Below are 20784 nucleotides of genomic sequence, written 5' to 3'. Positions count from 1 at the left end.
GGACGTGCATTCTGGAACTACTTATACTTTAAACATCTACTCCAATAAATAAAACCATGGATGATAACACTAAAACTAATAGTACAAAACCGCAACAAATACCCATAAACAATGAGTCAATTACAGAAATTATTCACATTAAAATAAATAAAAAATTAAGGAAAGTAAGAAAGAAACTATACCCAGAATATGAATATTTAAGTATTACTAAAATAGCCAATGCTAGGCTATCTAAATTAATAGATACTATATCCAAAATAGAATACAAATATATTTACTATCTTAAAAATAAAAGATGAATAAAGAAGAATTCGCACTAGAAGAAAAAACATATGAAAATCCGGAAGGATTAAAAATAATAATAATATTTTCTAACTTAGGAAGAAGATACAAGAAAATAAGAAATAACCTAAACTTAATGTTAGAAAAAGAAACGGTAAAACTAGAAGATAGTTTAACTGCAATGATTAGAATAACAAAAGAAAACGAAAAAATAGATAGAAAACGAGAAATTAAGGAAATAAAACAGCAAGCTAAAGAAAAAAAACAACAGATAGAGGAAGTAAAGAACACTAAAATAACAGAATTAGAAAAAGAATTAGAAATGCTAAAACAACTATATGCAAGTAGACAAAAAGAAAAAGAAAAACGCAAAGAAGAAGAATAAGAGTTAAGACTGACAAATGAAATAGAAAAATTTAAATTACAGTTAGAAGAGGTACAAGATAATCCACCACCAGAAATAAGCATAAACGAAATAAATGATCAAAGTGATAATGATAGGGATCTAGGAGAAGGCTATTTAGAAACAAGTGAGACATATACAGAAATTATAGAAAAAATAGAAAAGACAAAAACAAATCCAGAAATAAATACAGGAGATATGACCGAGGATAAACCAAGCACATCAGGAATAAAAAATCCAAAACATCTAAACCTGAGTTATTACAGTATAAGTTATGATTCACATGACAGGAACAAAACATTATGGGATAAAAGGCTAAATAGGAAATGGACACCAAGACAAATAACTGAACAATGTAATTTTTTAGATCTAGATTGTGTAACAGATATAAATAAAACAATCCAATTATGGATAGGATATATCTCAAAACAATTAATAGATAATAAAATAGCAATAGCTGAAACACCAGGTTATATAGAAAGAACACTCATAGGAACAGTAAAACTATGGTTACAAAATTTAACAAATGAAAGCTTAGATACATTAAGAAGTAATAAAAAACATGATGGTACAGTTGCAACAACAGCTACAGAAATATTGTATAAATATGAAATAGCGATAAGAAATGAATTTAATAGTATGACAACAGAAATAGAAGAACAAAATAAAGAAAAAACTACAACTAGAAATTTAATGACAAAATTAGCAATATGTAATATGTGTTATATAGACGAATATACTTGTGCATTTAGAGACTATTATTATAAAGGAACATATAGTCCGGATGAAAGTAAAGAAATAAGAAAATTATATTTTACCAAATTACCAAAACCTTTCAGCTAAAAAATAATAAAAAATTGGAATGAAGCAGAACTAGCAAATACCCTAGGAGCTCGAATAAAATTTTTACAAAACTGGTTTATAGAATTATGTGAAAAATATAAAGAAAATATCAAAATGGATAAAATATTAGTAAAAAATTTGGCATGTTGCAAAAATAGAATAGCACCCCAATTCGGATGCACAGATAAATATTACAAAAAAGAAGGTAAGAGAACAAGAAGATATAAATCCAAATATAAGTATAAGAAACCAAGAAGAAGATATTATGTAAAAAATTACAAACATAAAAAACTATATAGAAAAAAGAAAAAACTAACAGAATGCACTTGTTACAATTATGGAAAACTAGGATACTTAGCTAAAGATTGCAAATTACCAAAAAATCCAAAGAAGAAACAAATTTCCGAAATAATAATAGACAATGATAAATATACACAAATGGAATATATAGATTATGAATTAGGAAGTGAAGACAATATATATGAATTATCAGAAAATGAATTATCAGAAAATGAAAAGGATATAAATAATAACATAATAGAAGGATCAGACAAAGAGAATTATGACTGAAAAAGATATACAAATCATACAACAAGAAGAACACCAAAATGAACAATCTTCAGAACAAAAAATAATATTTGACACCACTATATTTGAACAAATAAAAGGAAAAGAATTGGACCTAAGCATAGACAAAATACTAGAAGTACCAACAATAAAGAATTGTTTTAAAAGACAAAAGGAAGAATACTACGTAGTAAACCAAAGAGAACATATAATAGACTGTAAATACATTAAAGGTAAAGCCAGAATACCAATATTAAATAAAGAAATACAAGATATAAAAGCAAAAAACCCAATAAAATACGTACATTTAGGAGGAACAAAGATACTAATAAAAGCATATTTTAGAGAAGGAATAGATACCCCTATAGAAATATACTTAGCAGACGATAGAATTGTACAACCTATAGAAAAAAGTATAATAAGTACAGTAAAAGGTAACTTAATATACCAAAAGTTTAAATTCATAATAAGTGCAAACTATTCGGTTGCAATAGATGATAAAAATATAGAAAAATCATTAGTTCTATATTGGAAAATGTCGGGAATAGAACTAGCACCAGGAAGTAAGATATTCACAGCAAGATGTAAAAACCTATATGTCTTAACAAGAAAACATAAGATAACAGCTAAAAATAAAATAAATAGAATTAAAATAGAAAATCCGTTCGAAAGAATAGTATCAGTTATAGACAACAATGATTATAGTTATAAAGAAATAGACATAGAAGAAGACTTAGAAATAGTAAAAGAAAGATTAAGCACGTCAAAACGAACAAGTGATAAATACCAGAAACATCATCAAGAATGAGTACATCAAGAAGAATAGATTACACAACTCCACAAAAATTAATAGAACAAAAAATAGAAGAAATAAACCCACATCATTATTATATAACAGGAATAATGGACCAAAGAAAATATTTAATATTAATAAATACAGGACAAGAAGAAAATTATGTTATAAGAGAATTAATACCAGAAAAAGAAATAGTAACAAAAGAACAACAATGTTCAGAATTACCAAAAGCACTAAGAAAAAGTGAAGAAACGACTGAAAAAGAATTAATTATTGGGGGAATACCAATACTAATAAATTTCAAAATATATCAAGGAGATAAAAACATTACACTAGGAATAAAATGGTTAGAAAAAGTCAAACCATATAACTTAGAAGATAGGCAATTAACAATAAGTTATGAAAACAAAAAGATAATAATCAGAAGAACCTTAATATAATGCCAAAAATATATATACTTGCCAAGATAATAGTAGAAGGATATTATACACCTATGATGGATACAAGAGCAGAAGCTAACATGTGTAAACATAATTGTCTACCAGAAAATAAATGGGAAAAGTTAAGAACTCCCCTAGTAGTAACAGGATTTAACAATGAAGGAAGTATGATAACACACAAAGCAAGAAATCTAAAAATACAAATATGGGATAAAATATTAACCATAGAAGAAATATATAGTTATGAATTTGCAAATAAAGATATATTACTAGGAATGCCATTTTTAGATAAGTTATTCCCACATACTATAACAAAAACACATTGGTGGTTTACTACCCCATGTAAACAAAGAATAGGAGCAAAAAGAGTAAATAATAAATTGAGAAAAACAACACCCTGGATTAAAGGAAGTCAGAAAATCACCCAGAAATTAGAAAATATAACACTAAGCAACCATAATATAGAAATAATCATTTTCTCAATAGACAAGATAAAACTACTCCAAGATAAATTAAAACTACTATATAATGATAATCTCCTACAAGGATGTGAAAAACGTAAAACGAAAATAAAAATTAAACTAATAGATGAAAATAGTATAATAACACAAAAACCTTTAAAATACAATTTTAATGACCTAACAGAATTTAAAATACATATACAGGAATTATTAGACAATAAATACATACAAGAAAGTAATAGCAAACACACTAGCCCAGCATTTATAGTAAATAAACATAGTGAACAAAAACGAGGAAAAGGCTAATGGTTATAGATTATAGAAATTTAAATGCAAAAACAAAAACATATAATTATCCGATACCAAATAAAATACTAAAACTCAGACAAATACAAAGATATAACTATTTTAGTAAATTTGACTGTAAATCAAGATTTTACCATTTAAAACTAGAAGATGAATCTAAAAAGTTAACAGCATTTACGGTACCACAAGGATTTTACGAATGGAATGTATTACCCTTTGGATATAAAAATGCACCAGGTAGATACCAACATTTTATGGATAACTACTTCAACCAATTAGAAAACTGCATAATATATATAGATGATATACTATTATATTCTAGAACAGAGAATGAACATATAAAACTACTAGAAAAATTCATACACATTGTAGAAATATCAGAAATTAGTTTAAGTAAAAAGAAAGCAAAAGTAATGAAAAATCAAATAGAATTCTTGGGTATACAAATAGATAAAAATGGAATAAAAATGCCAACTCATATAGTACAAAAAATAATTAACTTAAACGAAACACTTGATACAAAAAAGAGGTTACAATCATTTTTAGGATTAGTTAACCAAGTAAGAGAATATATCCCTAAATTAGCAGAAAATTTAAAACCATTACAGAAAAAATTAAAGAAAGATGTGGAATACCATTTTGACGAAAAAAATAAAATACATATAAAAAAGATCAAAATTATGTGTCAAAAATTACCAAAACTATATTTTCCGGATGAAAAAATGCAGTTTACATACATAGTAGAAACTGATTCTAGTGATCACAGCTATGGAGGAGTTCTGAAATATAAATATGATAATAAAAAAACTGAACACCATTGTAGATATTATTCAGGATCATACACGGAACCACAATTAAAATGGGAGATAAATAGAAAAGAACTATTTGGATTATATAAATGTTTGTTAGCATTTGAGCCATACATCGTTTATAACAAATTTATTGTAAGAACAGATAATACACAAGTAAAATGGTGGATAACACGGAAAGTGCAAGATTCAGTAACAACGAAGGAAATAAGAAGGCTTGTATTAAATATACAAAATTTTACATTTACAATTGAGGTAATAAGGACTGAAAAAAATGTTATTGCAGACTACCTATCAAGAAAAAGGTCCCAAACTGATGACAGACAAGAAACAAAAGATTTATTTGCAATCCTTACTACTCTATCTTTACAGATGGATAGTATGGATAAAAGATTACAACAGCTAGAGGAAAGCAAGCCAAGTCAGCAGCATGACTATAAAGATGCGGAGCTAAGTCGATCGGAAGACTCAAAATTTCCAGAGTTAGAGGGAGACGTTGGGAAACTCCGTAAAACCCATAACAATGTTTGTTTACATACACCTGCAGGTACGAGTAAACAAGTTAATAAGAAACCATATACCAATGCCAATTTGAATAACATATTTGATAAACCAATTACTCCAAAAATACCAAAAGAAACAATGACTACAACACCACAAACCTCAACCTACGCAAACAGTCTACACCAAAATAAGAAAATATACAACCATATTACCCAGACCTATATTGAAAACATATACAAAATCCAAACATTTCTAAACCTTAACCCTAGAGCAACTACTATAACAAATCAAACACAAGACTACATAACACAAAAACTCCAAGGATATAATAGACTTATTGCCCAACCAAAGACCAGATCCAATCTAGTAAAAACATGTTACAATTACGCATTACTTAGCACAGTATATACCTATGATGGAGAAGAAATAAGTGGAATACCAGAGATATATAAAACATTTATTACATATAAAAGAATTACAAAAAGAAACCTATTTTTTATAAAATTCTATACAGCACCAGCTGAGATACTATACGATGAAATAAAACCTCTTATACAGGTTGTAAAAATAGGATTGACGCGAGATATGATAATACCAGAAGAGATAGAACAACAACCAGAGATACCAAAAATCGAGATACCGAGTTTTTACGCCAAAAAAAGAATAATTGGAATAACAACTATTATCCAAGAATTAGCCAACAATTATCTACAGGAAAATGTCATTTGGAGCTACTATTCAAGAGATCAACTAATGATATATGCAAATTCAAGGGAACTACGACAAGGAGATATGGATGAAGTCCAAAAATGGATTTTATCATTATTAAAACCAGAGACGCACCCAACTACAAGAGCACTAAAAAAAGGATTTATTTCCAACGAATTACTAACAAGATACTGCAAATTAGTAGGCCACAAGTACCCAGATCATATATGTTCAAAGTGCAATGGAGAAGATAATTATGTACCAGAAGTACAACTGGAATAAAGATACCAGCATGAAAACAAAGGAAGACAAAGACAGCAGACAGCTATGACAGACAGATAATCAACAGAAGAAAAAAATAATGTAAAAAGTCGTAAAGTAAATAGTACGAGTCATATTCATAAACAGTAAAGGTCGTTCATGAAGGGTCATTTGTAAATAGTACGAGTCATATTCATGAACAGTAAAGGTCGTTCATGAAGGGTCGTTTGTAAATAGTAAGAGTCATTTGAGTTTTCTATATATAGTCTGTATCCGAGAAGAACGAACTACACCCTAACCTTCTCTCTTATAAGAAAACCTTTCATAATAACAACTATGGAACATTCAAACGAGCTACAAGACCAGGTATGTTTATTCATAGTCATGTCTAACTAAACTTTTATATTCCTTATAATCTCTTGAATATCATAACTGTTTATCATGTTATAGTACTGTTATAAAGAACATCTTGAGAAAGCTTGCCATGTCTAATAATGCTGAGAGTAGTTAAGCCTAGACTATGCCATCCTAAGGTCGAAACCGGTAGGCAAGGAAGCCGTTTAGGGGAATAGACGGAGTTGAGGCGCTGTTAGGGTAAATGATTGAAGCAAGAAAAGCATGGTAGTGGCCAGAAAAGATTGTTCAGAATAACTTATTAAAGGATGATAAACCCTATGATAAACAAAGAGGTTAGAGGGAATATGTTTAGTAAACACATGATAAGAATAAATAAAAATAGATCTAATGAGCAACCACACATATCTACTAGATGACAATAATGATTACAAAATACTCATATTATATACTTTTAACCAACTTAATAACGATATTAGAAGAAAAATTTACGATATTTTGGTTACTTTTGAAATAATAAATATAATGGAACAAGGATATACAGAACTAATTCTACCAGGTGAGACCCTCTCAACGCAGCATAGGCTTTTGGTGATGGACATTTGTATTAGGATAAGGAGGAAGAAGATGTCAGTACAAGGACGCCCCAGGATTAGGTAGGGCGCCTTAACTAAGGATAAAGCTAAGGAGTTGGAAGGAAGGTTAGCGACAATGGGAGCTTGGAGAAGTAGTGGGGACGCAAACACAATGTGGTCGACGACGGCGGACTGTATAAGAAAGGCGGCGAGAGAGGTGTTTGGGATATCTACGGGCCACAATGGTGGCCACAAAGGGGATTGGTGGTGGAATGCAGTTGTCCAAGGTAAAGTGGAAGCAAAGAAGGCGGCTTACCTGCGGTTAGTAGGGAGCACTGACGAGGAGGAGAAGAGAGAGAACAGTCAAAGGTATAAGGTAGCTAGGAAGGAGGCGAAGATGGCAGTGACGGAGGCTAAGACGATAGCTTTTGCTCGTCTGTATGACGAACTAAGGAACAAAGGTGGGGAGAAGAAGTTATTCCGACTCGCTAAGGCGAGAGAGAGGACAACTCGGGATTTGGACCAAGTGAGGTGCATAAAAGATGATGACGGCAAAGTTTTGATGGGAGATGACTAGATTAAGAGGAGGTGGCAGACCTACTTTCATAAACTTCTAAGTGAAGAAGGGGATCAGGATATTATACTTGGGAAATCGAGGAATGCCGACAGTCACCATGAATTAAGTAATTGTAGGGACATTGGGATCGATGAAGTCATGGAGGCAATGCGTAAGATGAGAAGGGGCAGAGCTACCGGGCCAGACGAAATTTCGGTTGAACTGTGGAGGTGTGTGGGTAGAGCAGGCTTGGAATGGCTTACTGCATTGTTTAGTGTTATATTCAAGACTAATAGGATGCCTGAAGAGTGGAGGTGGAGTACAATGGTCCCGTTGTATAAGAACAAAGGTGATGTCCAGAGCTGTAACAACTATAGGGGCATCAAATTACTAAGTCATACCATGAAAGTTTGGGAGAGAGTGGTAGAAATGAGAGTGCGAAGGACGGTGTCTATTTCAGACAACCAGTTCGGGTTCATGCCGGGGCGATCTACCACAGAAGCTATCCACCTTATTAGGAGGATGGTGGAACAGTACAGGGATAGGAAGAAGGATCTCCACATGGTGTTTATTGATCTGGAGAAAGCGTACGATAGGGTTCCTAGGGAGGTCTTATGGAGCTGCTTAGAGGATAAAGGGGTCCCGGTTGACTATATTAGGGTGATTAAAGACATGTATGATGGAGCTAAGACTCGGGTTAGGACAGTAGGAGGCGACTCTGAACACTTTCCAGTTATTACGGGGTTGCACCAAGGGTCTGCGCTCAGCCCATTCCTATTTGCCCTGGTGATGGATGCACTGACTCATCATATTCAAGGGGAGGTGCCATGGTGCATGCTATTTGCTGATGACATTATTCTAATTGACGAGACACGAGGCGGCGTCAACGAGAGGCTAGAGATTTGGAGACATGCTCTTGAGTCTAAAGGTTTCAAGTTGAGCAGGACGAAGACGGAATACCTCGAGTGCAAATTTGGAGTTGAGCCGACGGAAGCGGGAGTTGAAGTGAGGCTTGACTCTCAAGTCATTCCCAAGAGGGGTAGTTTCAAGTACCTTGGATCGGTTATTCAGGGGATCGGGGAGATTGACGAGGATGTCACACACCGTATAGGGGTGGGGTGGATGAAGTGGAGGTTAGCGTCGGGAGTCTTGTGTGACAAGAAAGTGCCACCGTTACTAAAAGGTAAGTTTTATAGAGCAGTGGTTAGGCCTGCCATGTTATATGGAACTGAATGTTGGTCGGTAAAGAACTCACACATCCAGAAGATGAAAGTAGCAGAGATGAGGATGTTGAGGTGGATGTGCGGGCATACAAGGATGGATAAGATTAGGAATGAAGATATTCGAGAGAAGGTGGGCGTGGCCCCCATGGAGGACAAGATGCGGGAAGTAAGACTCAGATGGTTCGGGCACATTCAGAGGAGGAGCACTGATGCACCGGTGAGGAGGTGTGAGCGACTGGCTGTAGTGGGCACGCGGAGAGGTAGAGGGCGACCTAAGAAGTATTGGGGAGAGGTGATCAGACAGGACATGACGCGACTTAGGATTACTGAGGACATGGCCCTTGACAGGGAATTATGGAGGTCGAGCATTAAGGTTGTAGGTTAGGGGAAAGTTGTGAATATTTCTATAGCACAATAGAGTGAGACTAGCTAGTTAGGAGTTAGACTAAGAATGTCATTGGTCGTCTATTTATGCAGGGCTTTACCTGCTAGTTTTACTATACCAGCCATCTATTTCGTATTTCGTATTCTGTACTTCATATCTCTTATATTGCTGTTATTTTATTATGCATTTTTATGGTACTAACATATCGGCTCCTATTACCTTTTTGAGCTGAGGGTCTCCTGGAAACAGTCTCTCTACCCTTCGAGGTGGGGGTAAGGTCTGCGTACATATTACCCTCCCCAGACCCCACTTGTGGGATTATACTGGGTCGTTGTTGTTGTTGTTGTTGTAGATTTATATTCAGTTTAATGATCAGCTACGAATATCTCCAGTACTGGTTACGAACTTTAGAAAATATAAATTTATTAGAAAAATTATTAAGAGAAAATGTAGAAGAATATCAAAAAACCCAAGATATCCAATACTTAGAATACACGGGAGAAAATATAAAAGAAATTTCAAGGTTAATTCCACTAGCCGCAAAATATTATGAAAACACTTTTAGCTTATAATACTTATGAAACCCTTAGTTTATTATAAGTATTATAAGCTAAAGGTTTTTTCATAATATTTTGCGGCTAGTGGAATTAACTTTGAAATTTCTTTTATATTTTCTCCCGTGTATTCTAAGTATTGGATATCTTGGGTTTTTTGATATTCTTCTGCATTTTCTCTTAATAATTTTTCTAATAAATTTATATTTTCTAAAGTTCGTAACCAGTACTGGAGATATTCGTAGCTGATCATTAAACTGAATATAAATCTAGTTTATATAAATCTAATTCGTCTATTTCCTCTGATAGAATTAGTTCTGTATATCCTTGTTCCATTATATTTATTATTTCAAAAGTAACCAAAATATCGTAAATTTTTCTTCTAATATCGTTATTAAGTTGGTTAAAAGTATATAATATGAGTATTTTGTAATAATTATTGTCATCTAGTAGACATGTGTGGTTGCTCATTAGATCTATTTTTATTTATTCTTATCATGTGTTTACTAAACATATTCCCTCTAACCTCTTTGTTTATCATAGGGTTTATCATCCTTTAATAAGTTATTCTGAACAATTTTTTCTGGCCACTACCATGCTTTTTTTGCTTCAATCATTTACCCTAACAGCGGCTCAACTCTGTCTACTTCCCTAAACGGCTTCCTTGCCTACCGGTTTCGACCTTAGGATGACATAGTCTGGGCTTAACTACTCTCAGCATTATTAGACATGACAAGCTTTCTCAAGATGTTCTTTATAACAGTACTATAACATGATAAACAATTATGATATTCAAGAGATTATAAGGAATATAAAAGTTTAGTTAGACATGACTATGAATAAACATACCTGGTCTTGTAGCTCGTTTGAATGTTCCATAGTTGTTATTGTGAAGGTTTTCTTATAAGAGAGAAGGTGAGAGTGTAGTTTCTTTTTCTCGGATACAGACTATATATAGAAAACTCAAATGACTCTTACTATTTACAAACGACCCTTCATGAACGACCTTTACTGTTCATGAATATGACTCGTACTATTTACAAATGACCCTTCATGAACGACCTTTACTGTTTATGAATATGACTCGTACTATTTACTTTACGACTTTTTACATTATTTTTTTCTTCTGTTGATTATCTGTCTGCCATAACTGTCTGCTGTCTTTGTCTTCCTTTGTTTTCATGCTGGTATCTTTATTCCAGTTGTACTTCTGGTACATAATTATCTTCTCCATTGCACTTTGAACATATATGATCTGGGTACTTGTGGCCTACTAATTTGCAGTATCTTGTTAGTAATTCGTTGGAAATAAATCCTTTTTTTAGTGCTCTTGTAGTTGGTTGCGTCTCTGGTTTTAATAATGATAAAATCCATTTTTGGACTTCATCCATATCTCCTTGTCGTAGTTCCCTTGAATTTGCATATATCATTAGTTGATCTCTTGAGTAGTAGCTCCATATGACATTTTCCTGTAGATAATTGTTGGCTAATTCTTGAATAATAGTTGCTATTCCAATTATTCTTTTGTTGGCGTAAAAACTCGGTATCTCGATTTTTGGTATCTCTGGTTGTTGTTCTATCTCTTCTAGTATTATCATATCTCGTGTCAATCCTATTTTTACAACCTGTATAAGAGGTTTTATTTTATCTTATAGTATCTCAGCTGGTGCTGTATAGAATTTTATAAAAAATAGGTTTCCTTTTGTAATTCTTTTATATGTAATAAATGTTTTATATATCTCTGGTATTCCACTTATTTCTTCTCCATCATAGGTATATACTGTGCTAAGTAATGCGTAATTGTAACATGTTTTTACTAGATTGGATCTGGTCTTTGGTTGGGCAATAAGTCTATTATATCCTTGGAGTTTTTGGGTTGTGTAGTCTTGTGTTTGATTTGTTGTAGTAGTTGCTCTGGGGTTAAGGTTTAGAAATGTTTGGATTTTGTATATGTTTTCAATATAGGTATGGGTAATATGGTTGTATATTTTCTTATTTTGGTGTAGACTGTTTGCGTAGGTTGAGGTTTGTGGTGTTGTAGTCATTGTTTCTTTTGGTATTTTTGGAGTAATTGGTTTATCAAATATGTTATTCAAATTGACATTGGTATATGGTTTCTTATTAACTTGTTTACTCGTACCTGCAGGTGTATGTAAACGAACATTGTTATGGGTTTTACGGAGTTTCCCAACGTCTCCCTCTAACTCTGGAAATTTTGAGTCTTCCGATCGACTTAGCTCCGCATCTTTATAGTCATGCTGCTGACTTGGCTTGCTTTCCTCTAGCTGTTGTAATCTTTTATCCATACTATCCATCTGTAAAGATAGAGTAGTAAGGATTGCAAATAAATATTTTGTTTCTTGTGTGTCATCAGTTTGGGTACCTTTTTCTTGATAGGTAGTCTGCAATAACATTTTTTTCAGTCCTTATTACCTCAATTGTAAATGTAAAATTTTGTATATTTAATACAAGCCTTCTTATTTCCTTCGTTGTTACTGAATCTTGCACTTTCCGTGTTATCCACCATTTTACTTGTGTATTATCTGTTCTTACAATAAATTTGTTATAAACGATGTATGGCTCAAATGCTAACAAACATTTATATAATCCAAATAGTTCTTTTCTATTTATCTCCCATTTTAATTGTGGTTCCGTGTATGATCCTGAATAATATCTACAATGGTGTTCAGTTTTTTCATTATCATATTTATATTTGAGAACTCCTCCATAGATGTGATCACTAGAATCAGTTTCTACTATGTATGTAAACTGCCTTTTTTCATCCGAAAAATATAGTTTTGGTAATTTTTGACACATAATTTTAATCTTTTTTATATTTATTTTATCTTTTTCGTCAAAATGGTACTCTACATCTTTCTTTAATTTTTTCTGTAATGGTTTAAATTTTCTGCTAATTTAGGGATATATTCTCTTACTTGGTTAACTAATCCTAAAAATGATTGTAACTTCTTTTTTGTATCAAGTGTTTTGTTTAAGTTAATTATTTTTTGTACTATATGAGTTGACATTTTTATTCCATTTTTATCTATTTGTATACCCAAGAATTCTATTTGATTTTTCATTACTTCTGCTTTTTTTTACTTAAACTAATTCCTGATATTTCTACAATGTGTATGAATTTTTCTAGTATTTTATATGTTCATTCTCTGTTCTAGAATATAATAGTATATCATCTAGATATATTATGCAGTTTTCTAATTGGTTGAAGTAGTTATCCATAAAATGTTGGTATCTACCTGGTGCATTTTTATATCCAAAGGGTAATACATTCCATTCGTAAAATCCTTGTGGTACCGTAAATGCTGTTAACTTTTTAGATTCATCTTCTAGTTTTAAATGGTAAATTCTTGATTTACAGTCAAATTTACTAAAATAGTTATATCTTTGTATTTGTCTGAGTTTTAGTATTTTATTTGGTATCAGATAATTATATGTTTTTGTTTTTGCATTTAAATTTCTATAATCTATAACCATTCGACTTTTTCCTCGTTTTTGTTCACTATGTTTATTTACTATAAATGCTGGGCTAGTGTGTTTGCTATTACTTTCTTGTATGTATTTATTGTCTAATAATTCCTGTATATGTATTTTAAATTCTGTTAGGTCATTAAAATTGTATTTTAAAGGTTTTTGTGTTATTATACTATTTTCATCTATTAGTTCAATTTTTATTTTCGTTTTACGTTTTTCACATCCTTGTAGGAGATTATCATTATATAGTAGTTTTAATTTATCTTGGAGTAGTTTTATCTTGTCTATTGAGAAAATGATTATTTCTATATTATGGTTGCTTAGTGTTATATTTTCTAATTTTTGGGTGATTTTCTCACTTCCTTTAATCCAGGGTGTTGTTTTTCTCAATTTATTATTTACTCTTTTTGCTCCTATTCTTTGTTTACATGGGGTAGTAAACCACCAATGTGTTTTTGTTATAGTATGTGGGAATAACTTATCTAAAAATGGCATTCCTAGTAATATATCTTTATTTGCAAATTCATAACTATATATTTCTTCTATGGTTAATATTTTATCCCATATTTGTATTTTTAGATTTCTTGCTTTGTGTGTTATCATACTTCCTTCATTGTTAAATCCTGTTACTACTAGGGGAGTTCTTAACTTTTCCCATTTATTTTCTGGTAGACAATTATGTTTACACATGTTAGCTTCTGCTCTTGTATCCATCATAGGTGTATAATATCCTTCTACTATTATCTTGGCAAGTATATATATTTTTGGCATTATATTAAGGTTCTTCTGATTATTATCTTTTTGTTTTCATAACTTATTGTTAATTGCCTATCTTCTAAGTTATATGGTTTGACTTTTTCTAACCATTTTATTCCTAGTGTAATGTTTTTATCTCCTTGATATATTTTGAAATTTATTAGTATTGGTATTCCCCCAATAATTAATTCTTTTTCAGTCGTTTCTTCACTTTTTCTTAGTGCTTTTGGTAATTCTGAACATTGTTGTTCTTTTGTTACTATTTCTTTTTCTGGTATTAATTCTCTTATAACATAATTTTCTTCTTGTCCTGTATTTATTAATATTAAATATTTTCTTTGGTCCATTATTCCTGTTATATAATAATGATGTGGGTTTATTTCTTCTATTTTTTGTTCTATTAATTTTTGTGGAGTTGTGTAATCTATTCTTCTTGATGTACTCATTCTTGATGATGTTTCTGGTATTTATCACTTGTTCGTTTTGACGTGCTTAATCTTTCTTTTACTATTTCTAAGTCTTCTTCTATGTCTATTTCTTTATAACTATAATCATTGTTGTCTATAACTGATACTATTCTTTCGAACGGATTTTCTATTTTAATTCTATTTATTTTATTTTTAGCTGTTATCTTATGTTTTCTTGTTAAGACATATAGGTTTTTACATCTTGCTGTGAATATCTTACTTCCCGGTGCTAGTTCTATTCCCGACATTTTCCAATATAGAACTAATGATTTTTCTATATTTTTATCATCTATTGCAACCGAATAGTTTGCACTTATTATGAATTTAAACTTTTGGTATATTAAGTTACCTTTTACTGTACTTATTATACTTTTTTCTATAGGTTGTACAATTCTATCGTCTGCTAAGTATATTTCTATAGGGGTATCTATTCCTTCTCTAAAATATGCTTTTATTAGTATCTTTGTTCCTCCTAAATGTACGTATTTTATTGGGTTTTTTGCTTTTATATCTTGTATTTCTTTATTTAATATTGGTATTCTGGCTTTACCTTTAATGTATTTACAGTCTATTATATGTTCTCTTTGGTTTACTACGTAGTATTCTTCCTTTTGTCTTTTAAAACAATTCTTTATTGTTGGTACTTCTAGTATTTTGTCTATGCTTAGGTCCAATTCTTTTCCTTTTATTTGTTCAAATATAGTGGTGTCAAATATTATTTTTTGTTCTGAAGATTGTTCATTTTGGTGTTCTTCTTGTTGTATGATTTGTATATCTTTTTCAGTCATAATTCTCTTTGTCTGATCCTTCTATTATGTTATTATTTATATCCTTTTCATTTTCTGATAATTCATTTTCTGATAATTCATATATATTGTCTTCACTTCCTAATTCATAATCTATATATTCCATTTGTGTATATTTATCATTGTCTATTATTATTTCGGAAATTTGTTTCTTCTTTGGATTTTTTTGTAATTTGCAATCTTTAGCTAAGTGTCCTAGTTTTACACAATTGTAACAAAGTGCATTCTGTTAGTTTTTTCTTTTTTCTATATAGTTTTTTATGTTTGTAATTTTTTACATAATATCTTCTTTATAACACATATTACATATTGCTAATTTTGTCATTAAATTTCTATTTGTAGTTTTTTCTTTATTTTGTTCTTCTATTTCTGTTGTCATACTACTAAATTCATTTCTTATCGCTATTTCATATTTATACAATATTTCTATAGCTGTTGTTGCAACTGTACCATCATGTTTTTTATTACAATATCAATATTTCTGGATTTGTTTTTGTCTTTTCTATTTTTTTTATAATTTCTGTATATGTCTCACTTGTTTCTGAATAGCCTTCTCCTAGATCCCTATCATTATCACTTTGATCATTTATTTCGTTTATGCTTATTTTTGGTGGTGGATTATCTTGTACCTCTTCTAACTATAATTTAAATTTTTCTATTTCATTTGTCAGTCTTAACTCTTATTCTTCTTCTTTGCGTTTTTCTTTTTCTTTTTGTCTACTTGCATATAGCTGTTTTAGCATTTCTAATTCTTTTTCTAATTCTGTTATTTTAGTGTTCTTTACTTCCTCTATCTGTTGTATTTTTTCTTTAGCTTGCTGTTGTATTTCCTTAATTTCTCGTTTTCTATCTATTTCTTCGTTTTCTTTTGTTATTCTAATCATTGCAGTTAAACTATCTTCTAGTTTTACCGTTTCTTTTTCTAACATTAAGTTTAGGTTATTTCCTATTTTCTTGTATCTTCTTCCTAAGTTAGAAAATATTATTATTATTTTTAATCCTTCCGGATTTTCATATATTTTTTCTTCTAGTGCGAATTCTTCTTTATTCATCTTTTATTTTTAAGATAGTAAATATATTTGTATTCTATTTTGGATATAGTATCTATTAATTTAGATAGCCTAGCATTGACTATTTTAGTAATACTTAAATATTCATATTCTGGGTATAGTTTCTTTAGTTTCTTTCTTACTTTCCTTAATTTTTTATTTATTTTAATGTGCCTAATTTCTGTAATTGACTCATTGTTTATGGGTATTTGTTGCGGTTTTGTACTATTAGTTTTAGTGTTATCGTCCATGGTTTTATTTATTGGAGTAGATGTTTAATATTTATCTTACTTTTGTTGTGGTTGAGTTTGGTAGGCTAAACATCAAAAGTTTATGTCACGACCCTAACCCGAACCCGGTCGTGATGGCGCCTCTCGTGAAGACAAGGCCAGCCGACACTTCCCATTTTCCAATTATTAATAGTTAAGTATTTAAGAAACGGTCTAAACATGATAAAATAAATCCGAAAATAACAACGATAACATAAATACGCGGAAGAACACCCATACACAGTTCTAACCGGGGTGTCACTAGTCATGAGCATCTATAAGTCATAATACAATTATGCTAAATCCATAACTAGTACAACTGTCTGAAGGGAAATAGAAGCGATAAAGGAGTAGAGACACGGGGCTGCGGACGTCAACAACTACCTCGTAATCTCCGAAAGCCCGCCTGAAGCTGGAGGAATCAACACTCGGGAGCGGAACCAGCTATGCCTGAATCTGTACACCGGGGTGCAGGGAGTAAAGTGAGTACTCTAACTCAGTGAGTAACAAATGTAAAGAACGACTGAAAGTAAGAAAACACGTAAGGCACAAGACATTCTATAATGAAGCAGTAAAACAGTGAAAAGCCAAGTAAGTCCCTCTTTCAACAAGTAAACAAGTAATTGACAGGTAATTAAGGTAAAGTAAACAAATAGAAGTTCGCCCCTCGGGCACAGTATCACCACATCCGCCCATCGGGCAACACTTCAGAACAATAACAACCTCTCGAGCTCAATCTCACATCACAATGGGTACCCACGCTCACTGGGGGTGTGCAGATTCCTAGAGGGGCCCCTTACTGCCCAAGCACAATAACAAGCCATCTCGTGGCATCAAATCCCTCGGCCTCATATCAATCAAGCCACCTCGTGGCGTATATAGCTCAGGCCCTCGGCCTCAAATCAGTACCAGTGTTTCCTCACAACTAGACCCTCGGCCTTACTCAGCCAAAAATACTCACAAGCCCCTCGGGCAATAGCAAAACAGTGTTTCTTAACCCTAACATCATTTAAAATATCATTTTAAGTCTTAAAACGGAGTAAACATGGCTGAGTATGAAAAACACTGGAAAAATAACATGAATGAGTTCAAGTATAAAGTTAAAACAGTGAGAAAATATCAATAAAAAGCCCCGAAGGGTTCAAATAGTTGGCACTAAGGCCAAATATGGCATTCAGCCCAAGTAATGAGGATAACAAATAGTTTTCATTCAAATACGCGGTAAAATCATCAATTGGGACAGATCAAGTCACAATCCCCAATAGTGCACGACCCCACGCTCGTCATCAAGCATGTGCCTCACCTCAATATAGCACTACGATGTGCAAATCCGGGGTTTCAAACACTTAGAGCATCATTTGCTATCATTACTCACCTCGAACCGGCTAAATCTTTAGCTCGTGACGACTTTGCCCCTCGAATCGGCCTCCACGCGCATCGAATCTATCCAAAACCAGAATGAGGACGTCAAAATATACTAAGGGAACGAAGCCCAAGCGAAAACAATCAATAAAGGGCACAAATCCCGAAATTACCAAAACCCGACCCCCAGGCCCATGTCTCGACAATCAGAAATTTTTATATCAATAGATTCCTCATCTCCCCACGAGTCTATGCATATCAAGAATACCAAAATCGGAGTTCAAATGACCCCTCAAATCCTCATTTTAAAGCCTCTTAAGCTCAAGCCCTAATACCCCATTTTAACCTTTGATTTCCACAATTTCTAGCTCTAATCCATGAAATAATAGCATAGGAACGAGTTTTAGGTCCAAATTCCTTACCTCAATGAAGTTCCCTTGAAATCCCTCTTTCAAATCGCCCAAAAAGCTCCAAGGCCAAAGTCAAAAATGGTGGAATAGCTCAATTTCACGAAATGAAATAACTTATATGTTCTGCCCAGGCCTTTCCGCATCTGCGGTCCAAAACCCGCTTCTGCGGTACCGAATATGCGGTCTAATCCTCCGCTTTTGCAGAATTCACTTACCGGACCAAATACCACATCTGCGGCCCACTTGCCGCATCTGCGACTCCGCAGGTGCGGTCCCTCTACCGCATCTGCGGGTCCTGACTCTACCTCATCATTCTGCATTTGCGAGCCTCCCTCATCTGCGATTCCGCAGATGCGATCCCATTAGCCGCTTCTGTGGTTTCCTGTTCCTCAAGACTCTTCCGCTTTCGGTCAAATCTTCGCTTATGCGGGGCCTCACCTGCGGCCCCCAAACCGCAGGTGCGAAAATACCAGAAACAGCAATATCAGCTGCTGCAACAAGAATTCAACCTCTCCATTAATCATCCGAAATCACCCTAAGGCCCCCGGGACCTCAACTAAAAGCACAAACATAACCCAATACCTTATACAAACTTGTTCCAATCATCAAAGAACATCAAATCAACTAAAACACCTCGGATTCAAGCCAAACTTTCTAGAATCTTTCAAATTACGCTTTCGATCAAAAACCCAACCAAACCATGTCCGAATGACCTGAAATTTTGCGCACACATCCCAAATCACACAACGGAACTACTGCAACTCTCGGAATCCCATTCCGACCCCTATATCAAAATCTCGCCTACCAACCGGAATCGCCAAAATATCAACTTCGCCAATTCAAGCCTAAAACTACTCCAACCCTCCAAAACCCACTCCGATCACACTCCTAGGCCATAAATCACCTCCCGAAGCTCTCCGAACCATCGGAACTCACATCCGAGCCCTCTAACACATAAGTCAACATCCGATTGACTTTTCCAACTTAAACTCACTCTAAAGAGACTAATGGGTCGTTTGATAGGGCGTATAAGAATAATGCTAAATAAGGTGCATTAGTAATGCAAGCATTAGTTATACAGAGATTATTTCTTATTCATTGTTTGGTGTGGTGTATTAAAAATTAAAATGCATTGCATAATTTTTAAGAAATTTAATTGTTTACAAAAATGCCCTCCATATTCTTTAACTTAAGGGACTTTAAGGATAATTTTGTCTTTAACCATGCTAATGCATGCATTAATAGCCTTTGTATAGCTAATGCCATGGTTTTCTATGCATTAGCTATACATAGGATAATACCAAATAGAGTATATAGTTAATGTTTGTATTAGTTATACATAGGTTGAAAAAGTGTACCAAACAAAGCATTACTAATACACAAAGCTAATGCATGCATTATTTTCTCTAACACATTCTACCAAACGACCTCTAAGTGTCTCAAACTTTACCAAATCCTTCCCTAGCTGGCTGGGCGGGTGGCGGTGAAAAAACTGGCACTGAACCGACGACTGACCCCTCTGCTGGGACGAACTAGCAACACGACGAGGACACTACCTCCACATGTGACCCATCTCACCACACTTATAACAACTCCCAGGTGCTGGAAAAGGGGACTGAAGGGAACCCTCGCACCAGAGTGACTAGCAGATGCACTCGGCATAGAAGAGCCCTGAGCTGATGGAGCACAAGATGAACTCTGAGCTGGAAGGGCACTAAGTGATGACTGGCCCTGCTGAGAACCATGATAATCATGACCCGAAGATGCCCCACGATAACCTGGGCGAGTTGACTGAACAGGCCTGAATGGACGGCCTCTACCATGCTGAAACTGGCCCCTCGAAGGAGCACCACTATAGCTGCCAGATCCTCGAGGCCTCTTGGCCTCCTCTCCTCTCGCTCCTGGCGACGAACAGACTCAATCTCACGGGCAATATCCACAACCTCCTCGAAAGTAGCACCAGTCACCCTCTCTAGTCATGAGAATACGGAGCTGATAAGTAAGACCATCAACAAACCTCCTGATCCTCTCTCGATCTGTCGGGACCAACCAGATGGCATGACGAGCCAACTCAAAGAACCTCAAGTCATACTGCGACACGATCATCTCCCCCTAATGCAACCACTCAAACTGCCTACGCAGCTCC

At 33.4% G+C, this 20784-nt stretch overlaps 1 pseudogene; it reads left to right on the top strand.

Annotated features, from left to right (window-relative positions):
- LOC104242295 (autophagy-related protein 18h-like) overlaps nt 1–20784 on the top strand; it is a 38131-nt pseudogene that overhangs the window by 6349 nt on the left and 10998 nt on the right.

This window comes from Nicotiana sylvestris, chromosome 1 (genome assembly GCF_000393655.2).
Source record: "Nicotiana sylvestris chromosome 1, ASM39365v2, whole genome shotgun sequence".
In the NCBI taxonomy this organism is placed as follows: Eukaryota; Viridiplantae; Streptophyta; class Magnoliopsida; order Solanales; family Solanaceae; genus Nicotiana; species Nicotiana sylvestris.
Note: the sequence above shows the minus strand (reverse complement) of the source record. Positions and strands in the feature narration are given on the sequence as shown.